Raw genomic sequence first — 20,718 nt, 5'->3', positions numbered from 1 at the left:
CTTGTCATTTCTCGTCTTGATAATTTTAATTCACTTTTATATGGTTTGCCTTTAAAACACATTAGTAAACTTCAAAAACTTCAGAATTGTGCTGCTAGAATGATAACAGGGGCCTCTTTTACTCCTATTCTTATTAATTTGCACTGGTTGCCTGTCAGTATAAGATTTTACTCTTAACTTTTAAATGTATACATAATCTAGCGCCATCATATCTCTGTAGTCTTTTACGATTTTATACCCCATATAGAAACTTACGGTCTGCAGCAGATTTATATCTTTTAGTAGAAAATAGAGCCAATATGGTGTCATATGGAGAAAAGGCTTTCTCAGTGGCTTCTCCTAAGTTGTGGAATAAGATCCCCTATTTCATCAGAAGCAGCGCTTCATTATCTATTTTTAAAACACGCTTGAAGACATACTTATTTAATATTGTTTTTAAATAATTGTTTTGTATTTTGTTTTATATTTATATCATATTTATTTAGACTTATTCTAGGCCTAGGCTTATCTTTATTTTAATGTTTTTTAAGTTATGTTCGATGTACAGTTACATTTTAGATTACATATTTATGTATTTATACTAATAATCATTTTATTGTAAAGCGCCCTTGGACATTTTTATGAAAAGGGCGCTATATAAATCTATGGTAATAATATAAATAATAATAAATAATATTAACTTTAGCCTATAGAGCGTCCACAAGTCAATTGTGGACGCCAGACCGACGGACGGACAGGGGTGACAACAATATACGACCACATTTCAATGTGGGCGTATAAAAACCAGATGAACTTAAACTTCTATTGAAACTTTACTAAAAAAAAACTAACATGGTCACCACTTTAACAAAAGTTAACACATACCTGTAAATTCTATCATTGCAACTTTACTGAAAACAACGACTCTCGATTATCTCAATAACTACACAATATTAAATTGAAGAAGAGTCAACCATAAAACCCTATTAAACTAAATACAGACAAAACCATAAATGACAGAGAATGAAAATATCCTCTGACCTTCATGAAATCATTACTAAGAACACTGTAAACCAGGTATCATTTAATCTTGTGTATCTAGCACTAATTTCTTTTACTTTCGTTTTAATATCCAATCTTTGTTTAAAAATTTGTAAGAACTGTTTAAAATCACCATAAATCGTTTAATTTGTACTTCTGTCCAGTTTAAAGCTGACCAATTAATTTTGATAATGAGTGTCCAATTTACAAGTGGGCTAAAAATTGTGACCTCTAGTGTGTACAATCAGGGGCCATAATCCATGAAGTGACGGTCCCATACAAGCCAATATCGAAAGGAACTGAGATCTATGGAATATATACCTATATTTCAAGTTATGACCTGTAGAGCGTCCACAAAGAAGGTGTGAAAATGTGGGCGTATAAAAACTTATCATCGATCTAGTGTCGATCATACTATTAAACGGACAAGTAACATACCAATATCGGTAAAATTCTAATTATCGCAACAAATCTAATACGAAGAGGGTAAAATCTGTAGGTACGATGTGTTAATTAACAGGGGTGAGAAATTGACTGAAGGTGATATAATTATCGCTAGGCGTGAAAATCTTGGCGACGGTGCGTTTTCTGTACTGGTGTGTTACTTAATGAACGGGTTAAAAACGACTGACACGGTGTGTATTCTTTGTTTGGTGAGTTTTCTCGAAAGCGTGTTATAACTGCAGCAAAGGTGATTTATCAAGGACCAGCAGGCTATATCTGACGCGTAGGTGTTAAATCTAATTTACCGTGCGATTTTTTGTTCGACACTGTGTTTTACGCAGATCGGTCTTTGTTAAGTGTAGGTCTTTATACATGGATTTATACGTGGGATAGGTACGTATATCCTTTCTTATACGTATTTCATTTCTTGATGAATACTACGTGTTTTGTACTTCGTACCATAGTCGGACTGCAGTTATTTATATATTTGATCTTTTTTGTGGGTTAAATTTGTTTACAAATTATCAGATTATTCAGATTCGATCGATCTCTGTGTAACAAGCTCGTCTTTGAAAGAATAATACTGATATGTGACCTAATATTGAGACGCTTGTTCATATAGCTGCTTGTTTTCCATTGTATGGAATAGCTTTATTAATTGACTCCACAGTGCTAAGAAACCACAGGTTCTGTGTCGGTTCGTGCACACTTTTCACACAGAACTGTTCTTTGATGTTGACAGGCACACACAGTTAGCTCTGCTCTTTGATGTTGAGAGGCGAGCTGTTTCTCGTGCTCGAATGGATTAGCTGATAAAGTTGGTTGGAATTGTTACAGTACAACAAAAAGGACAATTTTGTAATGTGGGTGAATACTGTGGTATATTCAATTTTGATCTTATTGCAATGGATAAATGTGTGGATCACTTTTCGAGCATCTCATTTAAATAAAGCCTATTCTATTAACATAATATGTATATATTATATTCATTTCATTTTTTTTCTCATAGGAAATTTCGGTTAGTATCTCAAACGAAAAAACTGTCCAAGTCATTATATTATGTTGTAATCAGAGAAATGTTCAAACAAAGAAATGAACTAGACAAGATAAAGAGTATAAGCAATACCATTATTTGTTGTCACATATTGATGTTTATATGCGTTCATAATTAAATGTTTTAATTAAATCGTAACGTATGAATTGTGTGCTTTATTTTTCATCGAATTGGTATTAGCCAAGACATTCGCTGCTACACACATATTTGCTCCAATAATGATAGTTTGTGGAATTTTATGGGGTTTTAAAAGAAACATAGTCAATGGGTGGAATTTAAGACTGGGCAGGGCAAAGACAGAGAAACGTTATCAAGTTGTTATTCAAATTATTCAAAGAAATATAAGGCCGCCAAAAAATACGCGATGACATTGTAAAGGAGAAATGCTTGTGCTACTATGCCGACATTATCACGGCGTACGTGGACTAATGCTAAAACATAGGTCTATGATATTTTGCTATAGCATATTTCCAAAAAAAAAAATCTTTGTGGAAAATTTAAAGTCTTTTCTATTAATATTAACAGATTATTTTTATTTGGTTGTTCTTCTTTTTGGATTTGTTAAATTATTAAAAGGAATTTCCAATTCACATAGTAGAAATTTACATTTCTAATTATAATCACCAATCTGACACCAGAACACGAACTATACGCTTCGCTGATCACCAACTTGTAACAACGTTGACCTAGATGTTATATAACTGCTGCCAGACTTTATTAGGGGCAATAAATGGACACACAATTCCATTGTAACTGTATAATGTGTATTATAAACTAAAGGTAAATTTATAGATTTCAGAACAGAACAACAATATTCCAAATACATTCACTGTCTTGTTATATGATGACTTTGGTTTAATAAAATTTAAAATTCGTCATGACTCTGTAAGTTAATAACGATGTGTTGTGTATCCTATTTAAAAACTGTAATTTGTCAGCGACACAAACGCCTCAATGGATTATGTACATAAGCTATAGATATTTTAATTACATCAAAGGTGTATTAGAAATTACTGTTGATCTGAACTAGTTTCTTTTTAAAAAATTCATAAGGTGGAACTCAATATAGAATAATAAATTATAGCCAGAAATATTGAAAATGAAGCTATATAGGTTTAAAACTATGACTTTAAAGTGAATATGTCGAAATGGGTAACTGCAGCAATAAATTATCATTGCCTAATTATATAAATATATTCCTATAAAGGTAGTGGCCTAATTCTTTCAGGCAATTTTACATGTCGATGTGAATAGAATAGATAACAAATATAGTGAAATTTACTGAAATATACATGACAAACCATCTCTTTATGCAAAAACTTTGGTGTGCATCATTATTTTTTTTTATGAGTTATCACATTGTTAATGCCCCACACCCCCTTTATGTTTATAATATTTTCTCTGATTGTAACAGCTTTAAGTGATTTCTCGGTATCATTCAAAATAACAAGTCCTTGCTCTGCGAAAGGAGATCAAACCGTTATAAATGGGATTTATACAAAAGGGAAACATATTTACGCATATACTTGAAGACTTTCTGTTTCAAATCTACGTTGTATTATTCATCTGTTTTATGTGATTTATTTTTGGTATATACGGACACATATTTAATATTCCATATTGTTCATACTGTATTAACAGGCCTTTAACAAATAGATCATGCTATAACCCTATTCTAAACCGTATCCATGATTTGTTTTACGTCAAGTTTTTAGATTTCGAAGCGCACACAATTAAGCAGAATTGGCAGTAAAAATAATTAAAAAATTACTACGGCTTATTATGAAAATCGTTTCAAATAAAGCGACCAAAATAAAAAAAAAAGACACCAAAGTGATTTCCAAAGGCGATTGCATGCTTTTAGAATAGAACAATCTAGGCGACACATGGAGCCGTGCCTAGTCCGTGCTTTCGATTTATACATGCAACGGATGCGGGACCGAGAGTTAGATTTCTTTACGTTTGACTAATTGTTCAAGAAGGGGCATCTAAGCTGTTGAAAGAAAGGAACCAAACATACCCTTATGTGAATATATCGGGAATGTAAATCGGCGAAAAGCTGTTTTGTATGAAAATATGATTACAATATAATGGCTGCTTCGAAAACAGATTAGTTAATCTGATAACAATGGCGATTAGAATATATCGGATAATCAAATTGGGGTTGGTTATGATATCGGGAAATGATGGTACTGCGTGTGATCAATTTTAAGATACAAGCATTTATATAGTGGTATGCACGATAATTTGTAAACAAATTAAACCCAGAAAAAAGATCAAATATATAAATAACTGCAGTCCGACTATGGTACGAAGTACAAAACACGTAGTATTCATCAAGAAATGAAATACGTTTAAGAAAGGATATACGTACCTATCCCACGTATAAATCCAGGTTTAAAGACCTACACTTAACAAAGACCGATCTGCGTAAAACACAGTGTCGAACAAAAAATCACACGGTAAATTAGATTTAACACCTACGCGTCAGATAAAGCCTGCTGGTCCTTGATAAATCACCTTTGCTGCAGTTATAACACGCTTTCGAGAAAACTCACCAAACAAAGAATACACACCGTGTCAGTCGTTTTTAACCCGTTCGTTAATTAACACACCAGTACAGAAAACGCACCGTCGCCGAGATTTTCACCCCTAGCGATAATTATATCACCTTTCAGTCAATTTCTCACCCCTGTTAATTAACACACCGTGTTTACAGATTTTACCCTCTTCATATTAGATTTGTTGCGATAATTAGAATTTTACCGATATTGGTACAAATTTACTAAAAAGCGCGAAATCTATACTGTAAACGTACAAATCTCACCTTTACTACTTCTCAGTGATATAACGGATGGATTTAAGTGGAATTCTTTATGTAGACAAACACATGAAAACAACATATGGTTTTAAAGAAATTTCATGTACTGTAATTTAATTTGTTCAGAGAATAAATTATCCCAAAATACATGTTCATTTTTCAGATAAGTATCTATTATTGGTAAACCTGTCCATTATTTTCAATAAATAATGGATAGTTTTATAAATATTAGACGATTGTTTAAGAAAAACGTACATTCTCTTATATACTTGTAGTAGTGTATATTTGGTTGTCGGTTGTTATATATTTTTTATTAAGAAGTAGCCTCTTTCATCCTGTGTATGGTTTTAGTTTATGCAGTCAGTTAACTCAGTTGGACACAGATCACTAAAGATTTCCCCATTGACTCCAATGTTAATTCTCGTATCTTAGACCGGCTCTAACTTTTTCCCAAATTTTCGTTGGGTAGAACGCTTTCTACCACAGATGGAGCAACATGTGGCAACCACTTGCCCAAAAGCATGTATGAGGTTCTTCATGAAAAACTTGAGATACACAAGCTGGAAGTAGAGACAAGTAAACATGCAATTTCAGGCCCTACATTTCAACGTAACCAACCTCTCAACTCTTGTATCCTTCTGCATCAAAATTATGAATATTCACCAAAACCTGGCAGAAAATGTATTTTCAAACCTTTTTCCTCAATTCTACACCAAAAAGTCAACAAAAATCGCCATGCAAAAGGGGGAAAAAGGAAAAGGGAGAGGAAGACTAAAAATAGCTTTGGCCCTTGTTTCGTGGGTGACGGCGTAGGAATATTTGGTGATCTGTGTCCAGTTCTTTAATAGTCTTGTTCAACTAGACACTTGATATAGCTTGTAGTCTTGCTTTTCTATGTCATCTGTAGTTTCCACCTTATTTGGAGTGAGTAGTAATCCGTTACTTAGATACTATCCTAACATCCTGTTTCATCTTTAGTCACTTTTTCTTACATCTCCATCTTGGATGCATCATTTTCTGAATTCACTAACTCAGGTAGGTTTATATTTGTTTAACTTGACTTGACAATATAATGGAAGACAATTCCTTTCTAATTTAAATACTGTTTTATTCTGATATAAGTTACAAATAAAATAATACATTATATTCAATCTAAATAAGTAAAACCTTATATTTTAAAATGTATGTCTAATTTGGTGCTTTGTTTTATCTTTTAGTGCTTCGATCGCTCTTTTGTACATGTTTATATGATTTTCATCATATTAGCTCTATAAGTCTTCATTTCATAAGAGCAATATATTTCTTTATTCCTAGTTATTAAAAGCTGTATCTAAGCTATATCCTTTTCTATATATATATTTGCTAATTTAGTTTTATTATTATTTCAGTGCTCTTGTCTCTACTTATTCTTCTTTCTGTAAATAATTGGCTGTTTTGTTCCTGTGTGTATTGTAAATAAACTGTATAGCTGTGTTCCTGTTTTGTCTCTTTTGGTTCAACCCGCGACCTGGAAAGGTGGATAGTCCATAGTCCGTCGTCCATCGATCCTGCTACATACTGGTTAAAAACATCAAAGGGTGACGTCATATCTATGTTTCAATTAATATTAAAGGAATGTGAAAGAAATTAGTGCTAGATAAACAAGATTAAATGATACCTGGGTTACAGTGGACTGACCATAGTAATGGTGTTACAAAACTAAGAAAACCTCAGGTGAAAGTTGAAATAAACAACCAGTGAGCTGGGTGAACTGGAACTCACTGGAAACCTTTAGGAAGAGTGTATAGAACAGGATAGTTTAAAGAGGCAGTGATGTGTAACATATTATCTAAGATTAAATTAGCATTGTGACCATATTAAAAAACCTATAAATTAAATAAAATCACTCTACCACATATTCATTACTTTTAGATCATCTAATGATATAAAAATGTAAGATTATAATCTTAGGAGATTTTTAATTTACATCTAGACAATTCATGTGATCCATCAACAAGAAAGTTTTTTGAGATTTTAGACAATAGATCTTTGAATCAACATGTGACAAATCCAATGCATAGGTGGACATATTTTAGATCTTGTTATCACTAGATGTGATGAATTAACTTTAAACACCCCCTCTGTTTCAGATTGTTTGATCACTTCCCAGTGTGCTTCAATCTTCATATTAAACCACCTAACCCTGTCAGAAGAACATTTATGTATAGAAACTTTAAATCGCTTGACATAAATAAGGTCAAATCTGAACTTAATAATCTACGTATTGATATAGCATCCATTGAAAACATCCACAATAAAGCGGTCACTTACAATATCCAATTAGCTGTAGCTATCGAATCAGTAGCTCCTTAAAAAACAAAAACTATAACGGTTCGCCCTAACACTCAGTGGTATAATGAAACTATACTGGAAGCCAAAATAGAACGGAATAAAGCAGAACATGTCTGGCGAAGAATTAATTTAGAAATACACAAACAAATATATAAACATTTAAAAAACTGAGTGAATTATATGATTGATAAGGTTAAAGAGGATTTTTATTCTGATAAAATTGAACATGGAACAAATAAGCAGAAAGATTTATACAAAATCGTAAATGTCTTATAACTAGGTGGTAATTCACAGAACACTATTATTCCGAGCATTGATAAGTCGTCTGATTTAACTAGCTGTTTCTCTGACTATTTTAGATCTAAAATACAAACTATAAGAGAGGGGCTAGATGCTATAAATACAATCTTTGATTACTGTTACTGTCGTTAAATAGTTAGTGGTCTCATTCCCTGTTTGTCAGAGTTAAGAGGAGTGCCTGGTATGACCCTGGCTCAAATTTGTTGTATCATGGGGAGTACTTATTGTTTACTTTATATTATATAGTTTATGCATCGTTTTTCTTGCATAGCCAGCCACATACCCCAGAATTTATGTGTATATGAATTATGCAAATTAATCTAGGTTCTATCCATGTTCTTAACATGGATCCATCAGCCTTAAAACAATAGTCAAAGTATTAAGGATTACTCAGCACATGGTTGGTGAGTTGGGAGCATAGTGGCGGACATGTTGTAGTTTATTTCCCCTGTAAACTCATAGAGATTTTACGTCTGAATTAAGTCTGAATCAAGTATGAGAAGAGCCAAAAATGATCTGTGAAACTTAAGTAACTTTCTTCTCTGTAAAATGTCAATATAAACATTCAATTACATTCAGTCAGTAAACTAATATAAAACCTATGATGATTCTCCTGTTATAAAAGTTAAGCCTCAAGTGACGGTAGTCAACAGAATCCGGAAAGGTCTAGCCCTGTCAGCCAGGCCTGCCCTACTGCCATGCGCCTAGTTAAGCTCAGTGCACGACGTGTGATGTGTCGTGCATGGCAGCTATAATTACAATCCACATAATTATGTTCGATAAATCTAATGTTTCTTCTACTTTAAATACGTTTCATTTTGTATCTGAGGATACGGTTAGAAGAGTAATTAAATCATCACCTTCCAAATCATGTACATTAGATCCTCTACCTACTTCTATTCTCAAAGAATGCTTAGATGAAATTATTCATGTTATTGTTGATATTATCAACTCTAGTATTAATTCCTGTGTTATTTCTGATGTTTTTAAGTTAGCATATGTCATTCCACTGATCAAAAAGCCGAATCTGGACCCCAATATCTTTAAAAATTATAGACCAGTTTCGAACCTTAGTTTCATTTCAAAATTACTTGAAAAATTAACTGCTTAGATGAGCCATTTCAAAGTGCATATAAGCAATTCCATAGTACTGAAACTGCCCTAACAAGAGTATCCAAAGATATACTTCTTGAATTAGATAAGAAGTGTGTATTTTTGCTTTTATTGGATCTATCTGCAGCATTTGACACTGTTGACCATTCTATTTTTCTTCACAGATTATGTTTTAGATTTGGTATACAGTGATGCATTGAAACTGTTAAAGTTATTTAGTGGGTAGGACACAATCTATTTTATTAGATGGCAAACTATCAAAAGAAACTTTTATCTTTTGGTGTTTGACAAGGATCGGTTTTAGGCCTGATATAATAATGTAATATGAATGTATATAAACTGATTTACATTCAATCGTTTTCACTCTAATTTCAATTCAATCAAATGGCTATCTCTAGCGTCTGGTTATTACAGTCTACGCTGATAGTATTTATTGTGCATGCTCTCCAGATAAGAATATGGCTTCACCGTTTGACATGATTTGTGGAATATGTCTAGCCTCGTTCCCTTATTACAAATGGCGCTGAAATGCATTATGGTACACGAATGTGTACCAATGGTAAAACGTTTATTTTGTCTTAAATATTGGATATCAGAAGCCCATCTTTTCAAGATACGATAACAACACCAATGTTGATTTAAATTGACAAATAATTTGTGTTTTCAATGTCGAAGACTTTGGATGATACTGAGTTAGAGACTTAGCTACTTAAATTTCACTTATTATATACTGATGATACTCAGCTATATATTTCTTTTAACCCCAAATATCCATCTTCATTTAACCTATCTAAACAACAACTTGAAGATTGTATTAGTAAATTAAGACTATGGATGTCTAAGAATTTTCTTAAGTTAAATGACGATAAAACATAATTTTTTCTTTGTGTCTTTTTCCAGATCAGAAAATAACAAAAACACTGCTGTTTGTGAAAATGTCATTTGATAAAATGACGATCATTTATTAAATAACAAAATTAGGATGATACAAGTGAAATTCCCAAATTAATGGAAAATAGCAAAACATTATGGGAAATAGTACTGAATGAGTGTTGGGCTTAACGAAACGATCATGAAATGGCCAAACACGTCTCCTATGGGGAGATGTCTTGCCCAACACAAGGGAGAAAGTTGTGACCCCACAGGGAACCAACAGTGAACCCAACAAACCAACTGGATAACATACATGTACCCTGGGCAGCCTACACTGACGCCAGGTTGAGTTCATTAGAACTTGGTGTGAGGCTAACATCCAAGCTTCCAAAACAATCCAATAATCTAAAGGTCAACCCGCATAACTGACCCTGATCAGGCGAAATTAGATAGAAGCGGATAAAGAAGGTAATCTAATATAAGATTGGACAGCTGAGCTCTTCCAGGGACCTAAAACACGAATTTGGTCTTCAGACAGACCAGCCATAAATGCTGTTGTAGCACTTCCACTACGAAAAGAGTGAAGCTTGAATTGATCCGGATTTATGCCGAGGAAAGTCACCATTTTGTGTAAGCTAGCATTGACAAAATTGTAACGTGCAGGTGAGCCATCTGCAAATTGAAATAATGGCCCAGAGGAGTGTGGTATAGCTTGTTAATATGACCAAAGATTGCAGGGGGCACAAGTAATGTTACTTTCGGAAGTGCATGAGCAATTAAGAAATAATCCAGTTGGTGAAGATGTGGTTTTATGTTTATAATAATGATGTATGGCTATCTCAATGGCGGAGACAGAGGAAGCATGAAATGTAAACTGAATGTTGCCAACGCAAAGAGTATTTTGCATGTGTAAAGATGATTTAAACACTAATTCACCAAGGCGAAAGAACCCTGCAAAAGCGAGGGAGAAAATGGCTCGTAAAAGAATGCGATGTACCTGGAGTGGGATGACCAGTGGAAGGGCATGTAATACTCAGCTATATATTTCTTTTAACCCCAAATATCCATCTTCTTTTAACCTATCTAAACAACAACTTGAAGATTGTATTAGTAAATTAAGACTATGGATGTCTAAGAATTTCTTAAATTAAATGACGATAAAACAGAATTTTTTTCTTTTGGGATCGAAATATCAATTAAATAAACATGTACATTCTAATTTATCCATTGTTATAGGTGATTGTGAGATTAACCCTACTGCTTTTGGTCGAAATATTGGTGCGATGTTTAATAATTTTATGAATATGGAAGCACAAGTTAATCATATATCTAAAGTTTGTTATTTTAATATTCGCAATATTGGTAAAATATAAAACTATTTATCAAGAGATGCAACAAAACCTCTTATTACTTCCCTTGTGACTTCAAGACTTGATAATTTTAACCCTCTAATAGTTGGCTAACCCCTTAAACTTATTAACAAACTCCAACGAATATAAAATACTGCTGCTAGATTAATAACCACAATGAATAAATATACAAGTATAACCCAACTGTTCTCTTTGGTTTTTATAAAGTTCTGCCCTATGCCAACGTTTAGTATACGAAACTTTGAACATCATGGATTTAGCTATTCAAGTCATAAAGATTCATTGAAAATCAATATACTTGTTCATCTCACGACCGTAAACACTGTGTATCAATTTAAAGTCGGATATTAACTTTAGCCTCTAGAGCGTCCACAAGATTTTTCAAAGTGATCAAGGGCCATAACTTTGGCAGTAATTATCGGAAATCGCTGAAAATCAATAGGCTTCTTCATGTCATGACCTTACCCACTTAACATTGATGGTTAGATTTACGTAAAGTTTACGTCATTATGGTTAGATTTTGGTTAGCGTCCAATAATGGTAAAATTCTTTGGTTAAATTTACGTTACTTTTACGTCATAATGGTTATGGTTACTTTTACGTCAGAAAATGACGTAAATGTAACGTAAACTTTATGACGGATTACTAACCAATTTTTTTCGCTTTAAATACTTCTTGATTAAATAACATTACAAGTGTGTGCACATTCTAACAATTGATAAATAGTTGGAATTCAGACATAATAATTATATATGTATTATTGGTTATAATTCTAACGTTATTCTAACGTAAATTTTACATCAGGTTTCTAACCGTTAGTTTATGGTTAGTTTTCTGACGTAAATCTAACGTTAGTTTTCTAACGTTAATATAACGTTAGTTTTCTAACGTTAATATAACGTTACTTTTATGTCACAATTTTAACCGTTAATTTAACGTTAGTTTTCTAACGTAAATCTAACGTTAATTTTCTAACATAAATCTAATGTTAGTTTTCTAACATAAACCTGATATTAGTTGTATAAAGTAAAACAAATGTCAGTTTAATTTCATGATACTAACAATTAAATTACTGTCATTTTTTATCCTTAGTTTTCTTACGTAAACAAATGTCAGTTTAATAACATGAGCACCATTTGTAATGAAGCGACTCGATGAAGAAGGCTAACCATATCCCACAGGAGAATACTGGTGTGGACTAGAATAAGCAGACGCCAAAGACTGTCATTCAATTTGGGCTTTTTGCATATTTTGTCGAACATAATTGATTAAAATATACAGTAAAACCAGATAAGACTGAACTTTATTCAGTTTATATACATTCATGTTATATTATTATATGCCTTGCTACCCATTTTTGTCCATTTCCAGGGGCTCAACAATAGAAATGAAATGGGGTTTAACGTCCTACTGTTCTGCTCCGAACTGGGCTAATGAAGACGGGCATGTGCCATACAGTGTCCTATGAGGGACATTTTGCCCGTACAGCGGCACTACGACCTACTCTTATATCGAATTCCAACTGTCAAGGGATCTTTTACGTGCACACTAATGTGTCAACAGGACCTCAGTTTTTCATCAGATCCGAACAACTAGACAGGTGTCCTTATCAGGCCCTACGTCCCGCATCACTTTCTCGGCCAATGCAGGGATCGAACCTTTTAACTCCTTTAAGAATTTCAGCCTGTAAGCGACACATAAAGAGAAAAAGGAATGAATGAATGACCTACTCTCATTTCGAATTCCAGCTGTCAAGGTTTCGTTTACATGCACATGCAACATGAGCACAAGATCTTGATTTTTTGTCCTATTTGAAGGACTAGATACTGTCCTACATTACAAACAAGGGGAAAATTCTATACCAGGATCGGACCCCTCGTTAGTTAGCCAGTGTGTTAACTTGAAAGTTAACCATTAGCCATTCAACCACGCCAGTGTGCTACAAGGGAGTTTTATCTGGACAGCTGTGCTAAGGCCTACTCATATATTGAGTTCCAACTGTCAGGGGATCTTTAACGTGCATGCCGATGTGTACATGGGACCTCAGTTTTTCGTCCCATCCGAAAGACTAGAAACCTGTGCAGTGCACAAACACATTCTCCTTATTATTCCTGTCTGTGACTACAGTAACTTGATATTGTACACATTGGAGTGCACGTAAACGATCCCTTGGTAGTTGGAATTCGATATAAGAGTATTCTGTTGTGCCGCTGCCCGGGCAAAATTTCCCTCATAGCACACTGTATGGTGTAGGCCCATCTTCATTAGCCCGGTTTAGGAGCAGAACAGTAGGATGTTAAACCCCATTTCATTTCATTTCAATTTGGTAACATGGGAAATCAGATTTTCATCCCATCCGAACGACTAGACAGCTGTCCTTGTCAGGCCCTCTGTCCTGCAACACTGCCAAGCAGAAACCACATCGGAAAATCCTGATGAACACTAGCCAGTCAGTGGCTCCGGGGTCATAAATGTAGTGCCACAAAAAAAAAATTTGCAGTTCACAAACACATTCTCCTTACTATTTGAGTCTGTGACTACAGCAACTTGAAAGTAGTCCAATTAATAGCCTTTTTTATGTGGTTTTGCAATCGAAATCAAACCTGAGAGGGAAAACAAATAATGATAATACATGAAAAAGTGTGGCACCATCCAAAGGGAGAGTGAGAATGAAATGGGGTTTAACATTCACTCGACACAAACTAGGTTATTTCAGGACTAACCGTAGGGGTCTTTAGCAGTGGGAGGAAACCGGAGCACCCAGAGAAAATCCACGGGGTTGGACAGACGTCCCTACTCCTTGTCATATTCAACCCGGGAATGGAACCCATGCCAGTTGACTCAATGACATACCTTATGATACAACATGCATGCGCTAAATCGATGGACACACTAGCCGAATCGTTCGGCTGAATGGGTGGACACACTAGCTGAATGCTTCGCCCGATTCAGCCTGTCGGTTGCATCACCTTTCACGTCACATGATTAAACATGGCGGTGTCTGTGTCTTTAATCTATCATGTGACTTCTCGATATGAGTGGTGATTGGCTAATGAATTCTATATTCGGCCGAATGCTTCGGCGAAGCGAACACACCAGTGGACACCGAATCATTCGGCTAGTGTGTCCACCGCCTAACCATTTGTCCATCCGACCCTCCGCCAGTGCGTTACCAGGGAGTTTTGTCTGGACAGGAGTGCTAAGGCCTACTCTTATATTGAATTCCAACTGCAAGGGGATCTTTAAGTGCATGCCAATGTGTACATGGGACCTCAGAGAGAATGAAATGGCATTTATCATCAACTCGACACAAACTAGGTCATTTCTGGACTAACATATATAGTTTAATTTTATTTCAATAATTCGCGTGCCCGTAGGGGTCTTTAGCAGTGGGAGGAAACTGGAGGACCCAGAGAAACCCATGAAGTTTGACAGGCGACCTTACTCCTTGTCATGTACAACCAGGAAATCGAAACCACGCCAGTTGACTCAATCATACCTTATGATACAACGCACACACGCTAACCATTTGGCCATCCAACCTCGCGCCAGTGTGCTACAAGGGAGTTTTGTTTGGACAGCAGTGCTCAGGCCTACTCTTATATTGAATTCCAACTGCCAGGGGATCTTTTATGTACATGCCAATGTGTACATAAGACCTCAGTTTTTCGACCCATCCAAACGACTAGACAGCTGTCCTTGTCAAGCCCTCCGTCCTGCACCACTGACAAGCGGAAACCACGTCGGAAAATTCTGATGAGCTTTCTCAGGCAACACTGTGAGCGAACCTGTGACCTCCAAGCAAGCCAGCCAGTGTCTTATTCACTTAGCCACTGTGGCAAAGGGGTCATAAATATAATTCCACAAAAAAACCTGTGCAGTTCACAAACACATTCTCCTTACTATTCGAGTCTCTGTGACTACAACAACTACTCGAAAGTAGTGCGAACTGTAAATTTTATTTTGTTAAACTATCGTAAGAAAAGAAACATATTGAATATGCTTGTCAATATTCTTTCTCTGTCAGAGCAGCTAAAAGGTGAAATTGTCTTCCAAAAACTCTTTGTGAGTCCTCTTCCATCCAAAACTTAAAAAATCATTATTTCAAAAATGGTGTTGAGAGAGAGAGAGAGAGAAATGGGGTTTAACGAGAGAGAGAGAGAGAGAGAAATGGGGTTTAACGTCCACTTGACACAAACTAGGTCATTCGGGACTAACATATAGTTTAATTTTATTTCAATAATTTGCTTGCACGTAGGGGTCTTTGGCAGTGGGAGGACCCGGAGAAAACCCATGAGGTTGGACAGGCGACCCTACTCCTTGTCACGTATAACCGGGGATTCGAAACCACGCCAGTTGACTAAATGGCAGGTCGTCACCATTCGGCCATCCAACCCCCCAAAAATGGTGTTGAAATACTCATGTGTAATGAAGTGCTATAATTGAACTATAATAATAATATAGTAGGCCTAGTGGACTCCTCTGTCTCATTTTGGTTGAATGTTTGGAAATTTGATGGCTAATTAGATTTAGGACACTCTGGCATATTTTCTAGGGTTGGCTTCATGTGGCCTGTTTTCCATGCATACAAGAATTAACCAATTAGAAGTTAAACAAAATAAAATCTGCTCCAAAATATTACAATACTTTTTTTTATTTCATTGCCCAAAACACCTTTACAGCCTGAATGTTAATTTTGGGGCAGCGTTTAACGGCATGGGTGGTAATTGAATTTATTAAATTGACTAACTTTTGCACAATAAGTAAATATAAATTATCATAATACCCCAACTCAGACAAGTTAGTGGCCTTTCAAACCAATTTAAATTCGGTCAAAATTTGTAGAAATTTAGATATTATTTTATTGCATGTGTGTACAATTTGTTATGTGTCTAAGCTCTGTTACCACAAAAAATATATTTAATTTAGTCCTTATAGTAGATTCTATCACACGTTTGAAAGTTGTCCAACGGTCGAATAAATATGTTGTAGTTTGACCTAGATAAATATAAGACTGGGAAAATAAATATAAAAAAAATTCCGACATCTTAAAAGTAGATACCTATATTCGCAATGGAAATATTATTTTAAAAATCGGGATTATTTAATTTGATACAACTGAATAAAATGGCTCTAGTCGATCTATTTAAAAAAACATCAACCAAATATACGAGTTTGGCTACTGCCAGTGCAGTACTGCATCCGTCGTGATCCGAATAAAGCTGTACGTATGTATATTATATCATGTGCATGCTTAAAAAAAGGCCTCTGAATCATATAATAATTTCTTCAATTTTACTATTCATAGGCCTAAAATATTACGTAGTTATAGACTATATATATAAAGTATTGAAGTGCGTAGGCCTACAGTTGATAGTCGCATAGACTCCGTTATCTACGTATATGATATATGCCGCCATTTTGGGTCAAGGTCAAGATAAATTACAGTCAATACAAATGAATAACTACATCGATAGATTATTAAATGTAATTTCTATTAACTGATTTCAATGTTAGGTGGTCTATGTTTGTTGTCTTTTTCAGTATATTGTCCACATTGATTAAACTATCATTATTAAAATCATTTTGATTCTTCTATATTTGTACGTACTTTTTCACAACTCTGAACCCGGAAGCGAGGTATTCTGGGAAGGTTATTTTAAAGATGGCGGGCGTTTTGGAATTTATTCGTGGAGTGCATGAGAAATGTTCAATATACAGCTACTTGGATTACACAAACAGAGAAAGATAGATTATACCAGTTAAATTGAGAGGTTTTATTTGAAAGTAAGTTTTTTCTTATATCCCCGACTGCTGATATACACGTATACTGAGACTACAAATTCAGCGATATGAAAAGAACTTACAATACAATGTAATAGTAGTAAAAATACTAATAAAAATTATAAATACTATTCATACAGATGTAAAATTATTTCTGTCCTTATTTTTCTAATTTTTCACCGTAATTCTTACTTCTGTAAGACGCCAGGTTACGAAACAGTTTGCTTTTGTGAAGAAAAAAAAATTACTATCAGGTTATTACTGTACACATTTTCATTTTTACTTGCATTGGCAACACTTTAATCTCAATCTTCTCTGATTCTAAATAGCAGAAATATAGCAAATTCTTCTGTAACACTGTAATCAACCAGAACGTAATTCCAAACTTGACGTCTCCCCCTTGGACCCCGGCTGCTATTGCTTTTCATCAAAAATCTACCTGCTGTGCATAACTAAAGTTGACTTTTGAGCGCACGACAGAGAGTCTGGAGAGGGCCAACGGCAGTCTTTCGAATGGGACAAAAAAACCAAGGTATTTTGTACACATTGAATGATAATTTAAACCTAATTTCATTTTGATTTTGGAGTATAAAAGTTGCTTTAATTGAATTTTTTTTTGTTTTTTTTTACAGATCCTATATTTGAGCACCATTCATGGCAGTCATGTCGAGGAAGTTATAAAAAGGTTGATAAGGGCTTTGTATATGGAAGCTAGATGACATTACTACTTATCATACACAACTATTTGTCACATACCGACTTGGGATTGAAACCAAGCGACTGAACTCAATAACACTCCTCAATAACACTCGTCTATGAAACCACCCAGATGGCAAAGAAATAAAGACTTTTTAATTATGTACCGAACTCATATATGTATCTATGGTAGCACAAAATTCACCAGAATGTAGGCCAAAGCTTTACTTTACAAGCAGTAGGCTTAAAATATTTTCCGTCTGATCTTGTAAGAGTCAATTGTTTATGAATAGTTTGCCTCAAGCAGATATCCTGTCACTGTGTCACAGTATCATATAACCGCTTTTTGGCTTGAACTGAGTTGTATCAGTGAGTTGAAAATCTACTGCAGCCAGTATATTAGATTCAAAATTCTAACGAGCTTTCGTCTAATTGGCTCAACTGTAAAAAAAAATCAAATAAAATTCTCCAAATCCTGCACTTGTCTTAAAAAAAATGAACAAATGCTGTTTATATTTGAAATAGAAAATGAAATATAATGGGGTTTAACATCCTACTATTCTACTCCGAACTTGGCTAATACGCCATACAGTGTGCTACGAAGGAAACTTTGCCCGGACAGCGGCACTACGGAACGATTAGACAGCTGTACTTGTTAGGCCCTCCATCCTGCATCACTGACAAGGAGGAACCATGCCGGAAAATCTGGATGAACTTTCTTGACCAATGCAGGGATCGAACACCCTACCGCTAGGCTAGTGAGCCAGCGTCTTACCGACCGTATTTGAAATCGTATTTGCAAACCATACATAGATGTCACGTTCAATGTTGTTTGTGGGGTTGGATGGCCGAAAGGTTAGCACGTGCGCGCTGTACCATAAGGTATGTCATTGAGTCAACTGGTGTGGTTTCGATTCCCCGGTTGTACGTGACAAGGAATAGGGTCGCCTGCCCAACCTAGTGGGTTTTCTCCGGGTCATCCGGTTTCCTCCCATTGCTAAACACCCCTACGCGCAAGCGATTTATTGAAATAAAATTGAACCATGTTAATACCAAACCTACATGTAGTTTGTGTTGAGTGGACGTTTAACCCCATCAGACTCTCTCTCTCTCGCTCTCGAAGTTGTTTTCAATTTTAGCACTCCACCAAACCATTCAACTGGACTAAGAGCGAGTCGTTTGTATCAACAGAATGGTCCCGATCAGGTGCTCAATCGCCAAATTGAGCGAACGGTGGCGACACCAAACGACGTCATAATGATGGTTGCTAGGTAGAAATCAAAATTCTAAATTTGTTTACCATTCATGCTTAACATGTAAAGTGACTAGACATTTTTCGCCTTAATAATAGAAATAAGATGAAACAATTAAAATTTACACTGAACAAAAAAAGAAGTTGAATTATACATTGTCTTAATTTAGAAATTACATGAATGGAAGTTAGAAATTACAAGAGTAGAAGTAAGAAATTAGACGATAGCATGTTAGAATTTTGAATCTAATATACCGCCATAGTATACGGGGAAACTTTTTAAACCCTTACAAATTCTTCAAATTTTTGTGATAGATCAATAATAGCAAAAATCTGTGTTAAAATTATATTTGTAATGTGTTTAACAAATTCTATCACACATGTAATATTGGTGTAATTAAGTATATACCTTATTTCAATATTGGGGTATTATATCGTTGCCCTGACTGTTTGTTTGTCCAAATTAGTTTGTGATTGTGAAGGTGACAGTTTTTTATACGCTAACATTTTCATGTAGACGTATATTTTTGTAGCCCCTGTCCGTCCGAACGTCCATCGGTCCGTCCACAATTGTTTGTGGGACCGTAACTTCATGGATTATGGCCCCTGATTGTACTGAAAGTCATGTTTTTAGCTTGTGGACCCTATAGAGGTCAAAATTTTTATATGCCCACATTTTCATGTGGACGTATATTGTGGTAGCCCCGGTCCGTCCGGACGTCTGTACACAATTGTTTGTGGACACTCTACAGGTCACAATTCTTATCCGATTTTGACGAAACTTGAAATATAGGTTTATCTCCAAAAGATCTTGGTTGCTTTCGATATTGGCATGTATCTGACCGTAACTTCTTGGATTATGGTCCCTGATTGTACGAAAAATCAAGTTTTTAGCTTGTGGACCCTATAGAGGTCACAATTTTTATACGCCCACATTTTCATGTGGACGTATATTGTCGTAGCCCTTGTCCGTCTGGACGTCCATCCGTTTTTAGCTTGTGGTCCCTATAGAGGTCACAATTTTTATACGCCCACATTTTCATGTGGACGTATATTGTCGTAGCCCCTGTCCGTCCAGACGTCCATCCGTTTTTAGCTTGTGGTCCCTGTAGAGGTCACAATTTTTATTCGATTTATAAAAAAAAAACATGTGTATATATAACCATTACACACTAAGATCTTGGTTCCTTTTCATAATCGCGCATATCCGAACGTAACTTCCTCGATTATGGCTCCTGATTGTTCGAAAAATCGCATAATCAAGGTTGAATTCGAATTTAGGGAAAATCAAAATGAAACTGCCTGACAAAATGTGTAAAAGTATGCAATATGAAGGCATTGGATACTCAAGATTTTAACTGGCCTGCAATTTAAAAATTTAATTAAAAAATGGGAAAGTAAGGCCAAGTCTTGAATATACCTGTGCCCTCATTACCACAATGCACACATCATGTCGAAACTAGAAACTGTGATAACTTGGCTCAGAATGAAGTAATTTGAATGAAATTTTCATTTTACATGTATATAATTTATTTTTGAACAATCATAGCAAGAATGGTCAGCTCTTTATCTAAATCTTACAGAAAGTATCGTTAATGTATCTTTTTCAAATTTTGTCCCCACCCCCGCAGATTGGCTGCAAAACCTGTGAACACTGCCC

At 35.1% G+C, this 20,718-nt stretch overlaps 2 long non-coding RNA genes across 3 annotated transcripts; both read left to right on the top strand.

Moving 5' to 3' along the window:
- The first annotated feature begins 6,235 nt into the window (after positions 1–6,235).
- On the top strand, positions 6,236–11,504 carry LOC126820705 (uncharacterized). 2 transcript variants are annotated; one of them, XR_007680094.2, is made up of 4 exons: positions 6,236–6,374; positions 6,728–8,499; positions 9,248–9,305; positions 9,984–11,504. It is a non-coding gene; the product is annotated as an uncharacterized LOC126820705 (long non-coding RNA). The 2 variants fall into 2 exon arrangements; XR_007680093.2 differs by having other exon boundaries at positions 6,728–9,305.
- A 4,448-nt stretch (positions 11,505–15,952) lies between these two features.
- LOC126820699 (uncharacterized) lies at positions 15,953–19,407 on the top strand. The gene is made up of 2 exons (XR_007680087.2): positions 15,953–17,113; positions 17,743–19,407. It is a non-coding gene; the product is annotated as an uncharacterized LOC126820699 (long non-coding RNA).
- The last annotated feature ends 1,311 nt before the right edge of the window (positions 19,408–20,718 follow it).

The sequence above is a fragment of the Patella vulgata genome, chromosome 5 (genome assembly GCF_932274485.2).
Source record: "Patella vulgata chromosome 5, xgPatVulg1.2, whole genome shotgun sequence".
NCBI lineage: Eukaryota > Metazoa > Mollusca > Gastropoda > Patellidae > Patella > Patella vulgata.
Note: the sequence above shows the minus strand (reverse complement) of the source record. Positions and strands in the feature narration are given on the sequence as shown.